The sequence below is a fragment of the Macrotis lagotis genome, chromosome 1 (assembly GCF_037893015.1).
Source record: "Macrotis lagotis isolate mMagLag1 chromosome 1, bilby.v1.9.chrom.fasta, whole genome shotgun sequence".
In the NCBI taxonomy this organism is placed as follows: Eukaryota; Metazoa; Chordata; class Mammalia; order Peramelemorphia; family Peramelidae; genus Macrotis; species Macrotis lagotis.
In genome coordinates, this window is record NC_133658.1 from 536,141,208 (window position 1) to 536,162,896 (window position 21,689).

Consider the following 21,689-nt stretch of genomic DNA (forward strand, 5'->3'; position numbering starts at 1 on the left):
TTGTCATGACCTATCCATGAGAAATTAACATTTCTCCTCTTATTTAGACCAGTCTTTATTTCTATAAAGAATATTGTACACTTTATATTGTTCCCATATGTCTTGGTGGAGAGCTTTCCAAGTATTTTATACATTTGATGACTATTTCATGTGAATTTCTCTTTCTATTCCTCCTGGGTTCTCTTGGCAATATACAGAAATGCTGATGAATTATGCAAATTTATTTTATTTCCTGCAACTTTGCTGAATTTTAATTGTTTTAATTATTTTAATAGGCTCTTTAGGGTTCTCTAGATAGGCCAGCATCTGCAAAAAAGCAATGACTTTGTTTTGCTTATGGTTATTCCTTCAGTTTCTTTTTCTTATCTTATTGGGATATTGAGCATTTCTTTATTAAACAGTAGTAGCAATATTGAACTTTCTCCAGCCTTTCCCCATTACCTGTGATTTTCATTCTTGTTTTTAAATACTACTCACCATGTTAAGGAAAAGTCCATTTATTCCTCTGTGTGTGTGTGTGTGTGTGTGTGTGTGTTTGAAGTGTGTCTATTTACAGAAAGAGGTCTTGGATTTTGTCTTTTCAGTATTTCTTACTAAAGTCTTGCAGTTTTTATGGTTGTGTAATTAATATGGTCTATTATATTTATAGTTTTCATTATATTGAACCATCTTACATTACTGATCTAAATCCAATCTAACCATAGGATATAATCTTTTTAATATGCTATTGTAACCTATTCATTAATATTTTAATTTTTTCCATCAGTATTAGATGGGGATATGGTCTGTAGTTCTCTCTACTTTGTCCTTCCCTGATTTAGGTATCAAAACAATTTTTGTATTGTGAAAAGAACTTGAAAGAGTCCTTTTGTTTATTTTTGCAAATGGCTCATGTAATAATGGAATCAATTGTTCCATGAATGTTTAATAGAATTTGCTAGTATATCCATCTGGTCCTAGAGTATATTTGGGAGTTCATTATGGCTTGTTCAGTTTATTTTTCTTATATCAGGTTATTTAAATAATCAATTCTTCAAATAATCTGAGTATTTTATATTTTTGTAAGTATCTATTTCATATAAGTTATTAGTGAGCATAACTGGATAAAAAATTTTTTTCTTTCCATTTGTTGTGAATTCTCACTTTGCTGATAAAAAGTATTTGAAGATATAAATTCCCCCCTAAGGTTTGCTTTACTGTATTCCATGAATGTTAATATCATTGTTATCATTTTCTTTGACAAAATTCCCTATTATTTCTATGTTTTGTGCTTATACCCACCAATTCTTGTGGATTGAGTTCTTCAGTCTCAAATTAATATTTAATTCTCTTTTCAAAGATTGTTATTGACTGTAATTTATATTGCCTTGCAATAAGTAAAGGATATTTTCAATATATCTGCTTTTTTGCATTTTTATGTGAGGTTTGGAATGTCAACTTTTTCAAAGGTTCCATTTACAACAGAAAAAAATTAGAACTTTAAAAAATAAACTTCATGTCTTTACTTGGCATTCAAGACCCTTCAATGTCAGACACCACCCTAATTTTATAGTTTTACATCATAATTTACTGCTGCATGCACGTTTATGTTTTGGCTCTATGGAGTACTATTCCGGATATCCTAAAAACATAATCACAGTTCTCCAATATATCTACCCTATGCCTTAGCTCACAGTGGAGCTAGATCTCTGCCTCTGTTTACCAAGTCATAGAGAGGGATCCTGGGGATTTGTAGCTTACAGCCAAGGGAGAGATGCATTAAAGCAAGATCAAATATAAACTTCTTGATTTAATATTTAAAGCTCTTCACAACTTAACTCTTTTCTTCCCTGTCACATTTCTTGTATTTTATTACCCTCCATGCATACTGTATGAAGTCAGTTACATTCCAAATGGGAAGAAAACAAATGTATGCACACACACACAGAGACAAAATAAATATAAAGTACATAAATACAGTATATAAACACAGTCTAGTTTGAGAGGAGGGTACCAGCATTTGGTGATAACAGATAAATCTTTATGTAGAAGGTGGTATTTGAACTGCATCTTGAAAGAAAAAAAAAAGGACTGCCTAAGATAGAAGTGAAGAGGAAGCACATTCAGAGAAGAAGGAACATCTAGGGCAAAGGTATGAATGGGACATGGAAAAAAAGAGTGTCTTGTTTGAGAAACAGAAAGTCAATTTGTCTGACTTTCAGGAGGTTGGAGGGGGAGTAGTATACGATGAAGCTGTGAAGATAGGTTAGGTCAGTTTATAAAAGGTAATTAAAAACTAAATGGAGGGGTTTATATCTGATCTGTGAGGCAATAGAAGCCATTAGTGTTTATTGAGTAACCCAGGAACATGGCCAGATCTATACTTAAGGAAATATCAATTTTGCAGCTATGTGGAGAATGGACTAGAGTAGTGGGAGACTTGAAGCAGAGAGAACCAACTAGAAGGCTATTTTGGTGATAGGTGATGAATTCTTGAGTTAAGATGGAAGCCATATGAGCAGAGAAGGGTTCAGTTGTGAGAGATGTTTAAAAAGGTAGAAACGGGCAGCTAGGTGGCACACTGGATAGAGCATCAGCCCTGGAGTCAGGAATACCTGAGTTCAAATCCAGCCTCAGACACTGAATAATTACCTAGCTGTGTGGCCTTGGGCAAGCCACTTAACCCCACTGCCTTGCAAAATAACCTAAAAAGAAAAAAAAAGGTAGAAACAACAAGATTTGGCAACTGATGGACTATTTGTGGGAAGGAAAAGTGATGACTCAATGGTAACACTAAGATTATGAACATGGGACACTAGAAGAATTGTGGTCTCTTTTGAAAAATAGCAAAATTTTGGGGAGAATTTTTTTTGAGCGAGAAAGAGGGAAGAAAATAAGTTCAGTTTTAGACATTTAAGTTTGAGATACTCATGGGTATCTCAAAAGTCCAGTAGAGGTAGTTTGTGATTCAGCACTGAAGAAAAGTCATAAATCTGGAACTGGATATTTAAATTTGTGAATTATTTGCACAAAGATTATAATTTAAATCATAGGAGTTGATGAGGTCATAAGGAGAGGAAGGGAGGGAAGGGGATGGGATTAACAGTTAGTTACATGATAGATAATGAGTCAGTCAAGAAGAATGAGAAAGTACAGCTCAACAGGTAGAAGATCCAGGAGAAAGGATTGTCACCAAAAAATAGAAGACTATCTAGGAGGAAGTTGGTCAATAGTGCAGTGAGTACTGAAGATAAATTTTTAAAAGTTACTAAGAAAAGATCATCATATTAGGCAATTGATAACTTTGGAGTGAGGAATTTCAATTGAAGATAAAGTCATAATCTAGATTTCAAAGGATTGAGAGGAAGAGGAAGCAGATTGTAGAAACTTTTCCTAAGAAATTGCCAGAGAAAGGCAGGAGAGATGTAGTAAGATAATTTCAGGAAATGGTCAGAGAAAAAAGAGGGGAGATTTGGATATATCTGAAGGCAATATGGAAGGGGAAAGTTGAAAATTTAAGAGTGAGAATGATAAAGAATGCAATCTGCTGAAGAATATGGGAAAGATTAGAATCAAAAATATACAATGAGGCACTGGGGCTTGGCATGGAGTAGGATCATTTTTGTCAGAAATTGTAGGAAGGAAGAGAATAGGGAGATGTCAAGGAATTAGGAGACAGAGAAAAATGAGCTCCTGTCAAATGATCTCAATTTTCTCAGTTAAGAGGCAAGAGACTTAGTTAGATAAGAGAGATGGGTGGAAGAGAATAAGAGACTTGAGAGGAGATAATGCTTGGAATAACTTTTATGGGGATAAAATAAGAGATCAATTAAAGTCAAATAAAAGGATCGTCTTGGTGCTGTGAGAGTCCAGATGATATTGGGTAACGGGAGTATATAATTTGCCCAGACAACATAGATATATGATTTTCTTCAGCTATATTTAGCAGTCTGTGGATAGGAGCAGAGGAGGAGGAGGCTAGTGGAAGTAATTCAAGCCTGAGGTTTGGCAAAATGATAAGTGGCAATAGGACAAGAGAGCAAGAGATTTGAGAATAGAGGCAGCAACAAGTTGAATTGGTTAATTATTGGATCAAAATTATAAAGGGAAGTAAAGTGAATAAAAGCATAGATATTGAGAAAGTACTGAAGGGGGTAAAAGGATTGGAGATGGAGATGGACTTAAATTATAGGTTTAGGATGGGTGAGGCACAGGCAGAGATGGAATGACAGGAAGCTAGGGGAATAGGGAAAAGTCAGTTTCTTCTTAAAGCAGCAAACACTTGTGGGTGATGGTGAGATCCAAGGATTGACTGTGCCTTTGATGGTTGAGCTGGAGTGAAGGTATAGAATATGGAATTAATGGAGAGGTTGGAGAGGGAAAGGGAACATCATATAGATATCAAAGTTCCTTTGCTTAAAGACAGGAGCAGGGTAGAAGATGGTAAGCCAATTCCTTCTGTGAGCCAATTTGGACTAAACATTTCTAGTTTCCTCAACTGTTTGTTCTTATGACCTCATTTCTAGACCCTTCCCCTTTCTGTTCCTTCTCAGGAGGCAGTCCAACTTGTCAAAGTCCCACAATACACTTTCAGAGGAGGAGGCATGGGAAGAAAGGTCAAAGAATAATTAAAACCAATCCTACAACATAAGATGCCAGAGCTTTGCACAGCCAAGAGAATAAGAAAGGGCTCAAAACACATTTTCAAGGATGTAGCTGTCATTGACTTAGGGTTGTTATTGCCCAGTCCTTTTGGTATAATCTGTTCCTGAGCTGTTTGATGCACAAAACTTTCCCAGGGACAAACAAAAGATAGGACAACACAAAGAGAAACACAGGAAAAGCTTGCCACATCCCCAGGCTCTTCAGAGCTGCACTGTTTTGTTGTTCTATCACAATCAAGTCTCACCTGGTGCTTCAGTCTATATAGTCACCTACAGGATGTGCTGGAGCCAGCTCAAACTGACTTGATCAAGAAAATGTTCACAATGTGAATCAAACTTAGAAGTGAAGTATGTCACATACATGTGTGTCTATATATATATATATATATACATATATATATAGTATGTATTTGGTATATTTAATAAATATATGATATATCTGATAAGTAATATAGTTATATTTAATACATAAATTATATATATGCATATACATAAATATCTCCCCTCTTCTCCACTCCAAGTCAATTGTTTAAAAGTTACCAGTTACTACCTCACATCTCTTAGACTGGCCGATATGATCAGAAAGGACAATGATCAATGTTGGAAGGGATGTGGGAAATCTATGAACTCATCCATCCTTTCTGGAGAGCAATTTGGAATTATGCCCAAAGGGCAATAAAAATGTGCATACCCTTTGGTCCAGCAATACCACTACTGGGTCTATACCTTGAAGAGATCATGAAAAAGGGTAAAAACATCACTTGTACAAAAATATTTGTAGCAGCCCTCTTTGTGGTAGCAAAGAACTGGAAATTGAGGGGATGCCCATCAATTGGGGAATGGCTGAACAAATTGTGGTATATGTATGTGATAGAATACTATTGTTCTATTAGAAACCAAAATGGATGAGAATTCAGAGAAGCCTGGAAAGACTTGCATGAACTGATGCTGAGTGAGATGAGAAGAACCAGAAGAACACTGTACACTCTAACAGCAGCATGGGGCGATGATCAACTTCGATCGACTTGCACATTCCATCAGTGCAATAATCAGGAACAATTTTAGGATAACTGTGATGGAGAATACCATCTGTATATAGAGAAAGTGTTGTGGAGTTTAAACAAAGACAAAAGATTATTAATTTCAATTTTTTAAAAAGTTGTCCTATGAACTACATAATTTTACTATCTCTAATATTTTATTTCTTCCTCAAGGATATGTTTTTTTCTCCCAACAAATTCAATTTTGATCAACACATATCATGGAAACAATGTAAAGTTTATCAGATTACCTTCTGTTAGAAGGAGGGAAGGAAGGGTGGGGGGAAATTGTAAAATTCAAAAACTTACAAAAAATGATTGGTAGAAACTACTATTGTATATAATTAGAAAACAAAGAAAATATTTATATAATTTAAAAAAGTTACCAGCACTTCTCTACAATACAGTTACACTAAAAAAGACTATTTCAGGTTTCTGGGTTTCCCTACTTTCATCTGTTGTCTTCAGGTTGCTTTAGGTGGAAGAAAGGCTAATATCCTCATTGGGGTTTTTTTGGTATCAGCTTTTGCCTTCCTAACTCCACAAATCAACTGCCCTGCCTTCCTGCTTGTGTTAACAATGGAATTAATGCCTTAAAATATTCTAGGGGAAAGGGAAATATTTTTTTCCTCATTTACATGGAGTCACTTGAAAATAAATGATTCCTGTATTTGAGAACATAATCAGTTAAATATTTTCTCACCTTGACATGAAATTTTGGTGACAAAATATGGTTGCCTCCTCTTGTTAAATATTGAAGGAATGTCTTTTACAAGAATTTAACAAGCAGATAAGCCTGAAAAAAATGTAAAGTCTCTTTTTGCTAGTATCTGATTTTTCATTTTTGTCATTTTGATAAGCACTGAGCTTGGGACACAGTTCTTAATATATGCTAATTGAATTTAACTTATTCTTTTAATATGAATCTTCCTTATATGATTTATTTTTGACCCATGTTCCCTCCTCAGAAATACCTAAGGATATTGGTAGAGAATAGAAAAGGACAATGAACTAGAATCAACAGATTTGTTCCTGAGTTCCAGTTCTGTCACTTACTAGCTGGGTGACTTTGGTCTTCCAGAAGAACTAAACAATAGGAATGCCATTGAAAATGTCAAATGCATAAAATATCAGACTATTTCTAATTTACAAATTCTACACTAAATGACTTTATCCAATAGACAATGATGTGGTTAATATGGATCTATATTTAGCATGTTATACATGTAGAGACTATATTAGATTCTGTCGGGTGAGGGAAGAGGGAAGGGAGGGAGAATAGTATAAAACTCAGAACCTTGCCAAAAAATGATTGTTGAAAACTACCACTGATGTAGTTGGAAAAATAAATTTAAAATATTTCATTAAAAAATAGATAATAATGACTATTATGTGGGTGATGTACTATAATCTCATGGTCTATGGGGGGATAGGAATGAGGCTAGTATATACAATGAAATTTTGTTGTACCAGGCTTTGGAAAAATTCCTTCCTACAAGAAAGGTCCAAAGTAGTGCAGCCTAGTGGAACTGGAAGTGGTCTGGGAGTCAGAAAGACCTGAATTCAGGTGCTGCTTCTCATACATACTGTGTGATTTGAACCCTAGTCCTCTGATTCCAAAAATCAGGCATTCTTTCCTATGCTGTTAGAGCTGGAAGGGACCTTAATGATTATCTCTAGTCCAACCTCCTTAATCAAGTATTTATTATATTAAGTATAATTCTATGTGTACTAATTACTATATATGTACTATATACCTACTATATTCCAGGCACTGTATTAGTTATTAGGAATATTAAATAAGCCATTTCTTCAAAGAGCATACATTTTTATTGACAGAAACAACATGTACACATGTAAATAAACACAAATTATATCTGAAGCAAATAAAGGGCAATTTGGATGGGACAGCAATAACAACTGGAACAATTAGGAAAGGCTATCTTCATGTAGGAGGTAGAGTTAAAATTGTTCTTTGAAGGAAGATAGAGATTCTATCTAATACATAATTATAAAGAGAAGATACAAGAGGCAGGTCTGGGAATAGCTTATGCATAAGTGTGGAAATGGGAGATGAAATGTTGTGTAGGAAGAAAAGTAAGCAGTTCAGTTTAGCTAGAACACAATAAAGTACCTCTTTTGGGCTACTCCCCTAATAATCACTTTTACTTATAGATGGGATCCTCAGAAGGTGGCAGCTGCCTCAAGATTCAAGATAGTCTTTGTGGTCATAACACTAAGGTCCAAGAACCCCAATAGTGTTGTTCCCATTAATAAGCAGCCATTGCATAATTAGCTTTAAAAAGACATTTACTAATATTAAGGAGGTTTAGTAAAAACAGTGGCTACAAAATATTCCCCCAACCCTAAAAAAAAAAAAAAGACTGGCCATACTCATCCACAAATAGAGCATTCACAGAAATGGCTCAGATTTAGAATACAATGGTAGGGATACATGTATAGGATATGTGTGGCAAAGCAACTTACAATTTGGGGCACTTTCCCTGAGAGTAATTTCTTTATAGGATACTCATGAAACTCTTTTTGGGTACTGTTTCAGTTGGATGGGTTGCTCAGTTGGGTTTACAGTTAGGTTCCTCTCTTCAGTTTAGTTTTTGATTGTTGCTCTTTATTGATTCCAGTGCCAGCTCTATTCTCTGCTAACGGGTCCATTGCTTGAAGTAGCTATCTCCTTCCAACAACTGCCTTCCTAAATCCTGGAGTGAATCTGTTTCTCTGTTCCCTCAGTTGTACTTGAAGTCTCTTGAGTCAATCAATTCTTAAATTTATGGATGAGTGTCTTCCTCTTGGCTACTAGATGCCACAAGTGTAGTCTCTACTTGCATTCCTTCTCTGTACATAGGGGTTAGACATTTAAAGCCCTGCAAATGTTATGTTCTGTGTTTGTTTGTTCTATGAAAATGCATCCTTTGGGACAGCTAGATGGCACAGTAGATAGAGCACCAGCCCTGGAGTTAGGGGTACCTGGGTTCAAATCCAGCCTCAGACACTTAATAATTACCTAGCTGTGTGGCCTTGGGCAAGCCACTTAACCCAATTTGCCTAGCAAAATCCTAAAAAAAAAAATGCATCCTTTGATTTACTCAGAGGCAGCATCAAGGGAACACTTGAAATTAATACCTTGTTAATCTATGGCATGGGGGAGGTGAGAACTAAACTTCTCTGAAGACAAAAAGTGTGAATAGTCCAGAGATGTTATTGCTCTTAAATTTTTTTTTAATTTCAGATATAATCCTATTTTTTCTTTTCTACTATCCATTAAAATGATACTGTTATTAGCCACTGTTCAGAGACCATGCTCTCAAGGAGTTAAATCTTTCACCTCTGGAACTCTCCCTGGGAACCCGCTATCCTGTTTGGTGAGAGCCTCACTTGATCCATTCATTATATCTAGGATGACTCTATAATCATTTTTTGCTTTACTCTCCATTCATGTTCTCATCAATACCAATGACCTTGCCCCTTGCCACCATTTTTGTACCTTCTGCCAGATTGTCTATGACCCTTTAGCTCAGCTTGACTAATTGCTTATAAAAGCAAGGTATGGGTTTGATTTCTATGACTTGGTTAATTTTATTCTATTTTTGAAACTTAGCACTGAACATCTATCTGAAAAATGTGTGTCCATAGTCACTAGGTTATCTATCCCTTGAATGAAAGTGGAGACATGAATTATGAAAAATCTGTCCCCATTTCTAGGAAAACAATAAAAATTACAAATACCACTTCCTTCAGGAACATCATCATTCTCATTCTTATTAACATAGTGATAGCATTCATTCCATAGCCCCTGAAAAGTGAAATATCTACTTCTATCACAACAGTCTGAATACTGTGTCTAGAATTTTTCCATCACAGCTATTATTATCAAAATTCATTTTTAAAAAAAATTATAAGCTTAACTGTCTACAGAAACCTGAATAATATAAAGTAAGGAATAAAAGATTATGCAAAGTCCTTGGGAATTAACAAAAAAAAAGTACCAAATGAATTAACAAACAACAAACAAGTAAAAATAGTTTTTGTTTAGTATCCCCTTCCAGGTCTGTCCTAAAGATCTATTACTTTTGTCCTCCCTCCCTTTTTTCCTTCCTTCCTTCTTTCCTTCCTTCCTGATCAATATACATAATTCTCATTCTTTGGATTCTACTTTGCATCACTTAAAAGTCTTAGTCCATCAAGGATGTGTTTGAAATTAAAATAAAGTTATAAAGAAAACATAACCAATACAATTTGATGTTTTCCTAGGTTCCATTTAAAGGCCAGGCTATACATATGAATCTTAAGCAGATCTCTTCCTTTGCACACATATTTATAGTGTTTGGAATAACTGGATAATTTCAAATATTTTTATTTTCAAGGGTTCATGACTCATTAAAATGGTAATTTTTCACTTATAAACACAAATATGAAAATAAAAACTGGCCACATACCTTGCCCCAAAGAAACTGGATTTTATTATGAACTTATTATTTCTGTTCAATATTGGTTGCCAAGTATCAATGAAGAGCAAATATGATAAAGATGCAGGACTCAGTCCAATCCAGTCCAGTATACAGTAAACAATGTGGTTAAAAAAAGTCAATTTCCCCTTTTCAATGAATGTTTTAAGTCAAAGTAATTACCACACATGGCAATAAAATTTTAAAAAAGGAAAAATGAGCTCAAATGGAGGAGAAAACATGAGAATCTGTGATCAAAATTTTGGCAAATAAAAATAAATAAACAAACAAACAAACAAACAAACGAATGAATGAATGAATGAATGAATGAATGAATGAATGAATAAAACAAAGAGGTGCTAAGTACCAGAAAATGTGGTTTCAGGGAAACAAAACTGCTTAGCCTTAAGTTTAAATTCTCTGTTTCCTCTTTCATACAGCCCTCACATAAAAAGCAAAGAAAACAAATCTAACAAAATCTTTTCCCAAAACAACATACAGGAAGCAGGAGAAGGTTTTAATGATCTCTCAGCAAAAATCCATTTTCCTTTGGAAGGTTAGGGGATAGATGAAGTAAAACTCAAAATCACAAAGAGAAACACATTGTTCTTTCACATTTTAAGTAATTGCCAAGCAAGTCATTAAGAGCCCTAGCCAAAAAAGGGAATAGATAGGCTTATCTGGAAATAATCCTTGTGTGCAGATACCAGCAAGAGCAGAAAACAAAGTAGAAGAAAACAATAAAATAATCGACAATTGAATATAAATTCAGTAAAACTGAAAGGTAGATTCCCCTTTCATTTAATGAATTTTCTTTTCTTCCTCTCTGAGTCCTTTTACAGAATTTCATTTAAGATAAAACTTCTTATGAAGGCTTTTGTTGAAAGTAAGTCTTTTTCAAGTCCACCACCTTGTGGTGTTTCTTTGTACTACAATGCAGTTCCCAGAGAGCAGATACTTCTCCCTAGATGGAGAGTTAAAACAAATTAGTTGAACATTATACTTTAATGATGCGGTAATTCTTTTGGTGTTCATCAAAGAATCATTTATACCAGATGTGAGCAGACATATATTGAGATAGTTAAAATATACATGTGGCCACAAGGTGGAAACAAAGCATTAGAATACTGAAAATTGATGATGTCTGTAAATCCACATGAATTCCTATAGCTATCACTGTTATGGTCTATCTTATACAAGTAAAATTTTATGATAGGAGATCACTTACTTAAATTTTAGTGAAAGTAAAACTCCTTAGGATCAGGATCTTAGAGAGGCAGGATCTCTATCTAGTTTAATCCCTTACCTAATGTAGAGGATTATCAGCATCCCTGATAGTGATCTTCCAATCTCTTCTTAAATATCTCCACTGACAATTTAGTATCCCCTTCCAGGTCTGTCCTAAAGATCTATTACTTTTGTCCTCCCTCCCTTTTTTCCTTCCTTCCTTCTTTTCTTCCTTCTTTTCTTCCTTCTTTTCTTCCTTCCCTCTCTTCTTCTTTCCTTCCTTCCTGATCAATATACATAATTCTCATTCTTTGGATTCTACTTTGCATCACTTAAAAGTCTTAGTCCATCAAGGATGTGTTTGAAATTAAAATAAAGTTATAAAGAAAACATAACCAATACAATTTGATGTTTATTAAATTGTTTAGAACTGTTTATTAAATTGTTTAGAAGCTTTTCCTTATATTATACCAAAATCTGCCTACGTATAATTTTGAGTCAATATTCCTATTTCTTCTTTTTAGGGTCAAACAGATCAATTCTTATCCTTCTTTCACTTAAAAAACCCTCAAATAATCCTGAAAACATTCCAATTTACTTGAAGCAACAGAGTTAGAAATGTCAAAATAATCAATTCCACTATATTGAACTTAAATCTACTTGAGAATAAACATGGATCCCAAGCTATTTAATGAGCAAACAAAAAAAAGCATTTATTAAGTTCCTAGTATGCATTGTGCTGGAATGTTGGGTACAAAATAAAAGATTACCCTCTAGAAGTTTATATTCTATTAGGCAAACAACATAGATAAATAAACAGAGAATAGAACATCTCTCACCCCATAGTGTCCTTTCTCAAATCCAACCCCAACCCTACCCATTTTAAAGTGGTGATAACTTTGGGACTGAGGCATGAAAGAAGTAATAAAACACAGCTGTGTAGCTATAGGAACATAGGGTAGAGAGAGGGACACCATGCTAACAATGATAGAGGCAGTTAAGCCAGTCATTGAGTTGTTCATTCTGTTCTATGAAGCAATACCCAAAGATGGAGATGGTCAGAGGTCAGGGCTAGTGATCAGAGAGACGAGACCAGAGAAAGCTCAAACCCTTATCCATTTCAGGTCATTCCTAAGTCCATACCATTGTCTGAGCTAAGACCTCAAGGTCAGAGTTACTGCATCTCCATCTGATGACCAGCATGAGCTATATGTTTAATTTTCCTACATAACCTGTTACTTTAACCCCCTCTGCCCTTACAAGGGAAGACTCAAACAATATGTAAGGAAATACTGAGCTCAAATCAATCTTCTATCTCAGAGGAACTTTTAAGACTTAGAAGAACACTAGATATGAAGTCATTTGGCAGATGTTTATTGTTTATTGTTCTCTTATTTCTTACTGTTTATTTAATCATCAATGCTGTGCTAAGGATAAAACAAACCATAAATAGTATTCAAACATATTTTCTTGCTTCTGGGAAGTCATGGGACTAGGAGACCTAGAAACAGAGAGAATCCAAAAGGGAGATGAGGTTCACTATTGGATGGAGGTTCCAGGGCTGGTTTCTTATTGGGTAAATTGACAAATTCCCAATATTTTGACATAAGTTGTTATTTTCCAGCACAGAGAGAACAGAGGTTCTTTAATCTCTGAGAGGTATAGAAACTTACCTAGTACTTGCTCATTCCATCAGTGCAATAATCAGGAACAATTTTAGGGTATCTGCGATGGAGAATACTATTTGTGTCCAAAGAAAGAATTGTGGAGCTTAAACAAGGACCAATTTTACTTTCAATTAAAAAAAAATATCTTATGTACTACATAATTTTGCTATCTCTAATATTTTATTTTTTCCTCAAGGATATGATTTTTCTTTCAACACATATAGCATGAAAACAATGTAAAGTGGGAAGTGGGGGAAAGTGTGGGGGGGAAATTGTAAAACTGAAAACCTTACAAAAATTATAAGTAGAAGCTACTATTGTATATAATTTGAAAATAAATAAAATATTGGTATAAAATTTTTTTAAAACTAGTACTTTGAGGTACAAGAAAACCAACAAAGTCAGGGGTGACTACGTAGTGCAGTGGATAGAGCACCAGCCCTGGAGTCAGGAGTACCTGAGTTCAAATCCAGGCTCAGACATTTAATAATTACCTAGCTGTGTGACCTTGGGCAAGCCACTTAACCCCGTTTGCCTTGCAAAAAACTAAACACACACACACACACACACACACACACACACACACACACACACACACATACAAGAAAACTAACAAAGTGAACATAGAATTCTCCAGTACTTAGATGTCTTTCACTGAATCTGGGGAATGCCTATCAATGCCACCTTGTGGTTAAAAATATGTTAACAGCAAGTAAAAATAAAATTGAAATCTAAGTAACATAAATATTTATTACATATATTTTAAATCAATTATTTAGCACTGTAGCTATTAGACTCTTTTGTATTTTTTTAATTAGATATTTTCTGTTTCTTACATCTCCATAGTATACCTTATATCTCCATAGTATATCTCTCTCCCTCCCCTGAGAGCCATCTCACAAGACAAATTGTTTTTTCAGAGAGGAAATGAAAGGATTTCACTAAATAATATTCACATAGGTAGAGGAAGGTCTTTATGTCTGTCTATCTTTCTATCTATCTATCTATCTATCTATCTATCTATCTATCTATCTATCTGTTTGTCTGTCTGTCTATAGTTCTCTCTCCAAACACATGTACATAAACATATATATTGTAAAAGACAGAGATTGCATAATGTATTTCATCTGGGGAGAATTTACACATTAAGAGATCACCTCCAAAATGTTTCATATATCCAAGTACCATATCTTATTCCAGGAAAGAGACTTAGGAGAAGCTAAGGTTAGTCAGTACACATTTTGGAAAAGAGACAAAGAACCAGAGATAATAAACTGGTTTTTAGAAGCAATAAATGATCCCCTTACAGGATAATTTCTGTTACATGACCTTTCCATTTGACGTTGCTTCCATCACAAATTGATATTACTATTGATAATGCATAGAAACAAAAAAGAAGCAAGTAGAATGAACTATTAATGTAGTAATATAGAAATAGGATAGGGGAAGGAGTTCAAAGTTAGCATCCCAAATAATCCTCATAAGGGACACAAAGAGAATAAAGAAGAAATAAGTAATGGACTATAATAACATAGGAAATGGACAATAGAATACAGCAATAGACTATAAGAAAGGATAAATAAGAAGGACAAAGCAAAAGAAAACTTGGAAAAGGTGCCCTAAATTAAGAGACTGGGAGCAGGTTAAAAAAATTTTGAAATAATCATTTAATTGGACAAATGAATTCTGAATGGTAATGAATAAAATACATATTTCTCAGAAACTCTTGGTACTTTATTAAAATAGACCATGCATATGCCAGAGAAATGATAAATTAATGTAAAAAGCAGAATTTCTAAATGCATCTTATACGAATCATAACACAATAAAAAATAGTATTTGATAGAGGGAACATAAAAAACGTAGACATATAATTACCTCTTGAATAATGAGGAAGTTTTAGATAACAAATCACAAAAATTATTAGAATTATGCAAAAGAAAATTATAATGATGAGACAACATATCAGAATTTCTGGGATGCAGCTAAAAAAGAGTCAGAGGAAAATTTAAACCTCTGAATGAATATATTAACAAAATAAAAAAGAGGGAATTAAGAAACTGAGTATACAATTTTTTTTTTAAAAATCCATAGTAGGCTACACTACTCCAGTCCAAGGAAAAGTGAACTCAAACTTAAAACAATTGCTACATTAAGGTTATGAGTCTATTGATTGTACAGTTGCCCTTTAGTCATAGGGAAAGGAAGAGTAATGAGTTCTGTTTTGGACACACTGATTTTAGGATGCCTATGGAATATAAAAAGTCCAGGAGGCAACTGGCAACAAATGACTATAGCTCAGAAGACAAACTAGGACTGGATATATAAGTATGGGAATTATTTCATAAAAATAATAATTAAACTGTTGGAAGTTAATGAAATCACCAAATGAGACAGAACAGAGTGAAAAGAAAGGGGAACCAGGACAGATCCTTGGGTGGGGAACACACAAAATTAGAGGGTGTCATAGGAACAAAGAATTAGTCTAATTATACATTATTCCCCTTCCTGCACTCTACAGTACAAATATATCTTCCCTTTGTTTTTCACACATACTCCATCTCCTCTCATTGCTTTGGTATCTTTTATATTTAGAAGCACTTCCTCCTCACCTCTGCCACAAAAATCACTTCACTTCTAGACTCAGTTTGTGCCACCTTCTATATGAATCCTTTCCTAAATCCACCAACTGCTAGGGCTCTCCTTTTACCATCTTGTACTTATTGTATGTGTGTGTGTGTGTGTGTATATATATATATATATATATATATACACACACATATATACATATATATGTATGTATGCATATATACATATATATATATGAAATACTGTCTCCCCAATAAAATGTAAGCTCTCTAAGTATACAAAAGCTTTCTAATTTGTCTATGTGCTGCCAGTGGCTAATATAGTGCCTGGCTCATAGTAGGCATATAATAAATGCTTATTGATTAATTCTGGAGAGAAATATGGAACTATAATTTAAAAAGTGACTAAGATGTCCAATTCCTTTGCCTCAGAAATCTCACTGTTTAGGTATACATACCATGGAGCTCAAAGACATAACAATAGATCTATATCTACCAAAATATTTATAGCTGCATTTTTTGTGGTAGCAATGAACTAGAAACTGAGAAGACGTTCATCTACAAATTGTAGTACATGAATACAATGAACTTGTCACATCATAAGAAATTACAACTAGGAAAAATTCAGAGAAACATGAAAGACTCATAGATGTTAGAAGTAGAGCTAGAAAAAATAGTATTTAAAGATAACACTGTAAATATAAAGGACAAGAAAACAAGCAGAATGTTTTGTAAGTACAATGACCAAGTTTGACCCAAAAAATTGTTAAGAAAATAGACTTCTTTCTTTTTACTACAGGTGAAGGGGATAAGTGAAGGGAATGTGATACAATTGCATAAATTGATTTGGCTTATTGATTGAATTATGTTGTTATACTTTTTTCCTTTTTTTCAAAATCTGTTACAAGAGAGGGGGAAGGAAGAAGTGAATATATTTGGAATTTTGTAAGATATAAAAACAAAAGGCTCTTCAGGATACAACATCAAAAGTGGGCAGGGAAATCCAGCCTAGCTTCTTGCTTCCTATGTAACATGAATTCAAATACAAGTAGACTGGGAAGAGGAAAAAGGAGCTCCCATGATCCCCATTTTTAGACTTACATATTGTAAATGTGGGTGACAGGGAGTGGAAGTTGTCCCACACAGAAACTCCAGTTGGCAATAAGATATTACTTTCCCAGCTTGTTCTGTGAAAGTTGACTAACCCTAAACAAGTAGCAATCCTAATATCACAAGGAAATCTAATGATGGAGCTCCAGGAAAGAAAATTGAACTTGGAATGAATGAATGAATGAAAAGGTATTTATAAGTTTAATATGTATTATATGGGCTTGCATATAGAAAGGGACTATGCTAAACTAGAGATATAAATATAAAAGTAAGGCAGTCCCTACTCTCATGGATCTCATTCTAAAAGTGGAAACAATAAAAAACAGAAGATTTCAGCTATAGAGAGAGGATAGAATAGATTTATGATACTTAGATAGCAGTGACAGGGCAGATGGTGATACCTGATGTTGGCTGGCAAGAAATTCAGTATGGTTAGAGTGAAGGGAAGAGATAAAGATGATATATGAGCACATCTTTAGTGTCATTTAGAAAAGACAACATATCTGGTGGTTGGGAATTTCCCCTGCCTTGGCAAGAATTTTTAAAATACTTCTATTATTTAATTAATGCCCATCTTCTTCCTGAAGTCTAGGATCAAGTCATGTCATTTTGAATCACATTTTGAGCTCTTTTACTTTTCAGGATATATTTTAACCTTCCATTCTGGTTTCTGGGGAATGTAGTAATTTGATTTTCTTTTCCTTTATATTTGAAGGTGTAGAAATGATCAGAATAATGAGTTTACCAATCACCTTGTTTTGCTTGAACTTATTACCCAGGAGAGGCTGAATCAAGATCAATCAGTCAGGAAGTGGAATGAGTGTTGCCTGAATTTAACATATCAGTGAGCTTTTGTGCTGACCATTGCATGAACCCAAAACACCTCTGCTGTACTAGCAACCACAGTGCCAGCTCAAACTGGTTCATACTGACTCCAAAGGGACAGAGCTTCTACAAACATTCTGGTTTCAGGAACTCTGTATTCCTCCTATTCTCCTGCCTCTCTTTGTTCTAAAATCATATAAACTACTTTCTAAACCCCCAATATTTATTTTTTCCCAATCTTCATTTTTAAAATTTTATTTAATATCTCATTTCCATGTACATGTTACATGTAAAAACAGTTACATATAAAAACAATTTTTAGCATTTGTTACATGTAAAAACAATGTTTAGCATTTGTTTTTAAAACTTTGAGTTCCACGCCCAAAGGGCAACAAAAATGTGTACACCCTTTGACCCAGCAATACCACTACTGGGTCTATATCCTGAAGAGATGATGAAAAAGGGTAAAAACATTACTTGTACAAAAATATTTATAGCAGCCCTGTTTGTGGTGGCAAAGAATTGGAAATCAAGTAAATGTCCTTCAATTGGGGAATGGCTTAGCAAACTGTGGTATATGTACGTCATGTAACACTATTCTATTAGAAACCAGGAGGGATGGGAAGTCAGGGAAGTCTGGAGGGATTTGCATGAACTGATGCTGAATGAGATGAGCAGAACCAGAAAAACACTGTACACCCTAACAGCAACATGGGGGTGATGAGCAACCTTGATGGACTCACTCGTTCCATCAGTGCAACAATCAGGAGCAATTTTGGGATATCTGTAGTGGAGAATACCATCTGTATCCAGATAAGGAGCTGTGGAGTTTGAACAAAGTCCAAGGACTATTCCCTTTAATTTAAAAAAAGAAACAGTTATCTTATTGTCTGATCTTGTCATCTCTTAGACTTTTCTTCTCTAAGGATATGATTTCTCTCTCATCACACTCAATTTGGATCAATGTACAACATAGAAACAAAGTAAAGACTGACAGATTGCTTTCCGTGGGGGGGGGGGGGGGGGGGGGAGTAAGATTGGGGGGAAAATTGTAAAACTCAAATAATATCTTTAATAAAAATAAATTTAAAAAAAAAACTTTGAGTTCCAAATTCTCTCCCTTCCTCCCTCCCCAGCCCTCCTCATTGAGAAAGTAAGCAATTCAATATAGATTATATATGTATAGGCATGCAAAATATTTACATATTAGTCATTTTGTAAAAGAAAACACCCTCTCTAAAAAACTTAAGTACAAAAAATATGCTTCAGTCTGTATTCAGACACTTTCAGGTTTTTTTTGTTGTTGTTGATAACAATTTTTCATCTTAAATCCTTTAGAGTTGTCTTGGATTATCATTGTACTGCTGAGAATTGCTAAGTATTTCACAGCTAATTATCTTATAATATCGCAGATACTTTGTACACATGATATATTTCACTTTGCATCAGCTCATGTAAGTCTTTCCAGGTTTTTCTGAGAGCATCTTGCTCATCATTCTTATAGCATAATAGTATTCCATCATAATCACATACCATAACCTGTTCAGTCATTTCCAAATTGCTAGACATTCCCTCAAGTTCCAATTCTTTGCCACCATGAAAGAACTGCTATATTTTTGTAGATTAAGATTCTTTTCCTTTTGGGGGGGATATAGACCTGGTAGAGGTATTGCTAGGTCAAAGAGTATGTGTGATTTTATTGTTCTTTGGGCATAGTTCCAAATTGCTCTACAGAATGGTTGAATCAGTTCACAACTCCACCAACAATACATTAATATCTCATTTTTCCCACATCTCCTCCAACAATTGTCATTTTTCCTTTCTGTCCGATTAGTCAATCTAAAAAAGTATGAGATCACACCTTAGAAGTGTTTTAATATGCATTTTTCTAATCAATAGTGAATTTAGAATATTTTTTCATATAGTTTAGATAGCTTTGATTACTTCTGAAAACTTCATATCTTTTGATCATTTATCAATTGGAAAACAGTTCTTACTTTTACAATTTTAATAAATTTATAAATCAGGTGTTTAATCAGAGAAACTTGCTTCAGAATTTTTTCACAGCAATTTCCCTTCATCCTATCCTCTACTCTCATTTAAACTATTGTTTCTATTTGTTCTTATCTCCTCTTTCAATCTTCCCTCCCTTCTATCACGCAGGTATCTTCTCTTATTCCTTTCTCCAAATGATCCAATTAAGTATACATGTTATTCCCTCTTTGAGCCAATTCTGATGAGAGTAAGTTTCACTCACTCCTCCTTCCTTCCTCCATTTCCCCTCCACTGTTAAGGCTTTCTGTTGTCTGTTTTATGTAAGATAATTTATTCCATTCTATCTCTCCTCTTCCCTTTCTCCCAGTACATTCCTATGTCTCCCCTTAATTTTGTTTTTAGATACAATTTTATTTAATTTAATTTTTAATTTTAATTTTTAAAATTTTTATTTTTTAGATATAATTGCTTCATATTCAAATCACACCTGTGCCCTTGGTGTATATATTATATATTATATATGTGTGTGTGTGTGTGTGTGTGTGTGTGTGTGTGTGTATTACTTCAAACTTCCCTAATATTAAGAAAGTTCTTACTAGTTACAAGTATCATCTTCCCAAATAGGAATGAAAGCAATTTAACTTTATTAATTACCCTATGATTTCCCTTTCTTGTTTACCTTTTTATGCTTTTCTTAAGTCTTGTTTTAGAAAGTCAGATCTTTCTATTTAGCTCTGATCTTTTCATTAAGGATATTTAAAAGGTCTCCATTTTATTGAATATTCATTTTTCCCCCTGAAGGATTCATATCCAACTTTGTTGAACAGATAGATATTTTTTAGGTTTTTGCAAGGCAAATGGGGTTAAGTGGCTTGCCCAAGGCCACACAGCTAGGTAATTATTAAGTGTCTGAGGCCGGATTTGAACTCAGGTAACTCCTGACTCCAGGGCTGGTATTCTATCCACTGGCTACCTAGCTGCCCCTGAATAGATAATTTTTTGCTTTTAATCCCTACCTCCTTTGCCCACTGGAATATCATGTTCCAAGTCCTCAGTACCTTTAATGTAGGAGCTGTTAAATTTTGTTATCCTAACTGTGATTCCACAATACTTGAATTGTTTCTTTCTGGCTGCATGCAATATTTTCTCCTTGACCTGGGAGCTCTGAAATTGAACTATAACATTCCAGGAAGTTTTCATTTTGGGATCTCTTTGAGGAGGTTGTCAGTGGATTCTTTCAATTTCTTTTTTTTACCCTCTGGTTCTAAAATCTCAGGGAATTTTCCTTTATAATTTCTTGAAAGATGATGTCTTGATTCTTTTTTGATCAAGGCTTTCAGATAATCCAATAATTTTAAAATTACCACTCCTTGATGTATTTTCCAGATCAGTTGTCATTCCCATGAGATATTTCTTATTGTCTTCTTTTTTCATTTCTTTTGTTTTGTTTTGTCAATTTCCATTAATTTCCATTTGATGCATTGTAATTATTTTTGGCAAGGCAAGGCAAGGGGTTTAGTGACCTGCCCAAGGTCACACAGCTAAGCAAGCATTAAGTGTCTGAGGCCGTATTTGAACTCAGGTCCTCCTGACTCCCAGCCTATGTTCTATCCACTGCCCCCTCCATTCTACTTTTTAATGAACTATTTTCTTCATTCTTTTCAGGAACTTTTGCAACCCCTTTCCATTTAGTTGATTCTACTTTTTAAGGAGATTTTTCTTCAGTGAATTACATTTGACTAATCTGCTTTTTATGGTGTTCTTCTCCTCAATGACTTTTTGTACCTCTTTTACCATTTGTCCTGTTCTATTTTTTTAAGATTTTATTTTCTTCAGTTTTTTGGTGTCTTCTTCACCAAGCTGATGACTTATTTTTCCATGATTTTCTTATATCACTCTCATTTCTTTTTCCAATTTTCTTCTACCTTTCTTAATTAATTTTCAAAATTCTTTTTAAACTCTTCCACAACTGAGACCAATTCCTATTCTTCTTGGAGGCATTGGAGGCAGAACTTTTGACTTTATTATCTTATGAGTTTGTGTTTTGATTTTCCTTGTCATCATAGTAACTTTCTTTGGTCAGGTTTTTTTCCCAGTTGTTTGCTCAATTTTCCAGTATATTTCTTGACTT

General features: G+C 34.3%; 1 pseudogene; it reads left to right on the forward strand.

Moving 5' to 3' along the window:
* Positions 1-21,689, forward strand: part of LOC141505216 (ras-related protein Rab-9A-like) — a 36,371-nt pseudogene that overhangs the window by 11,595 nt on the left and 3,087 nt on the right.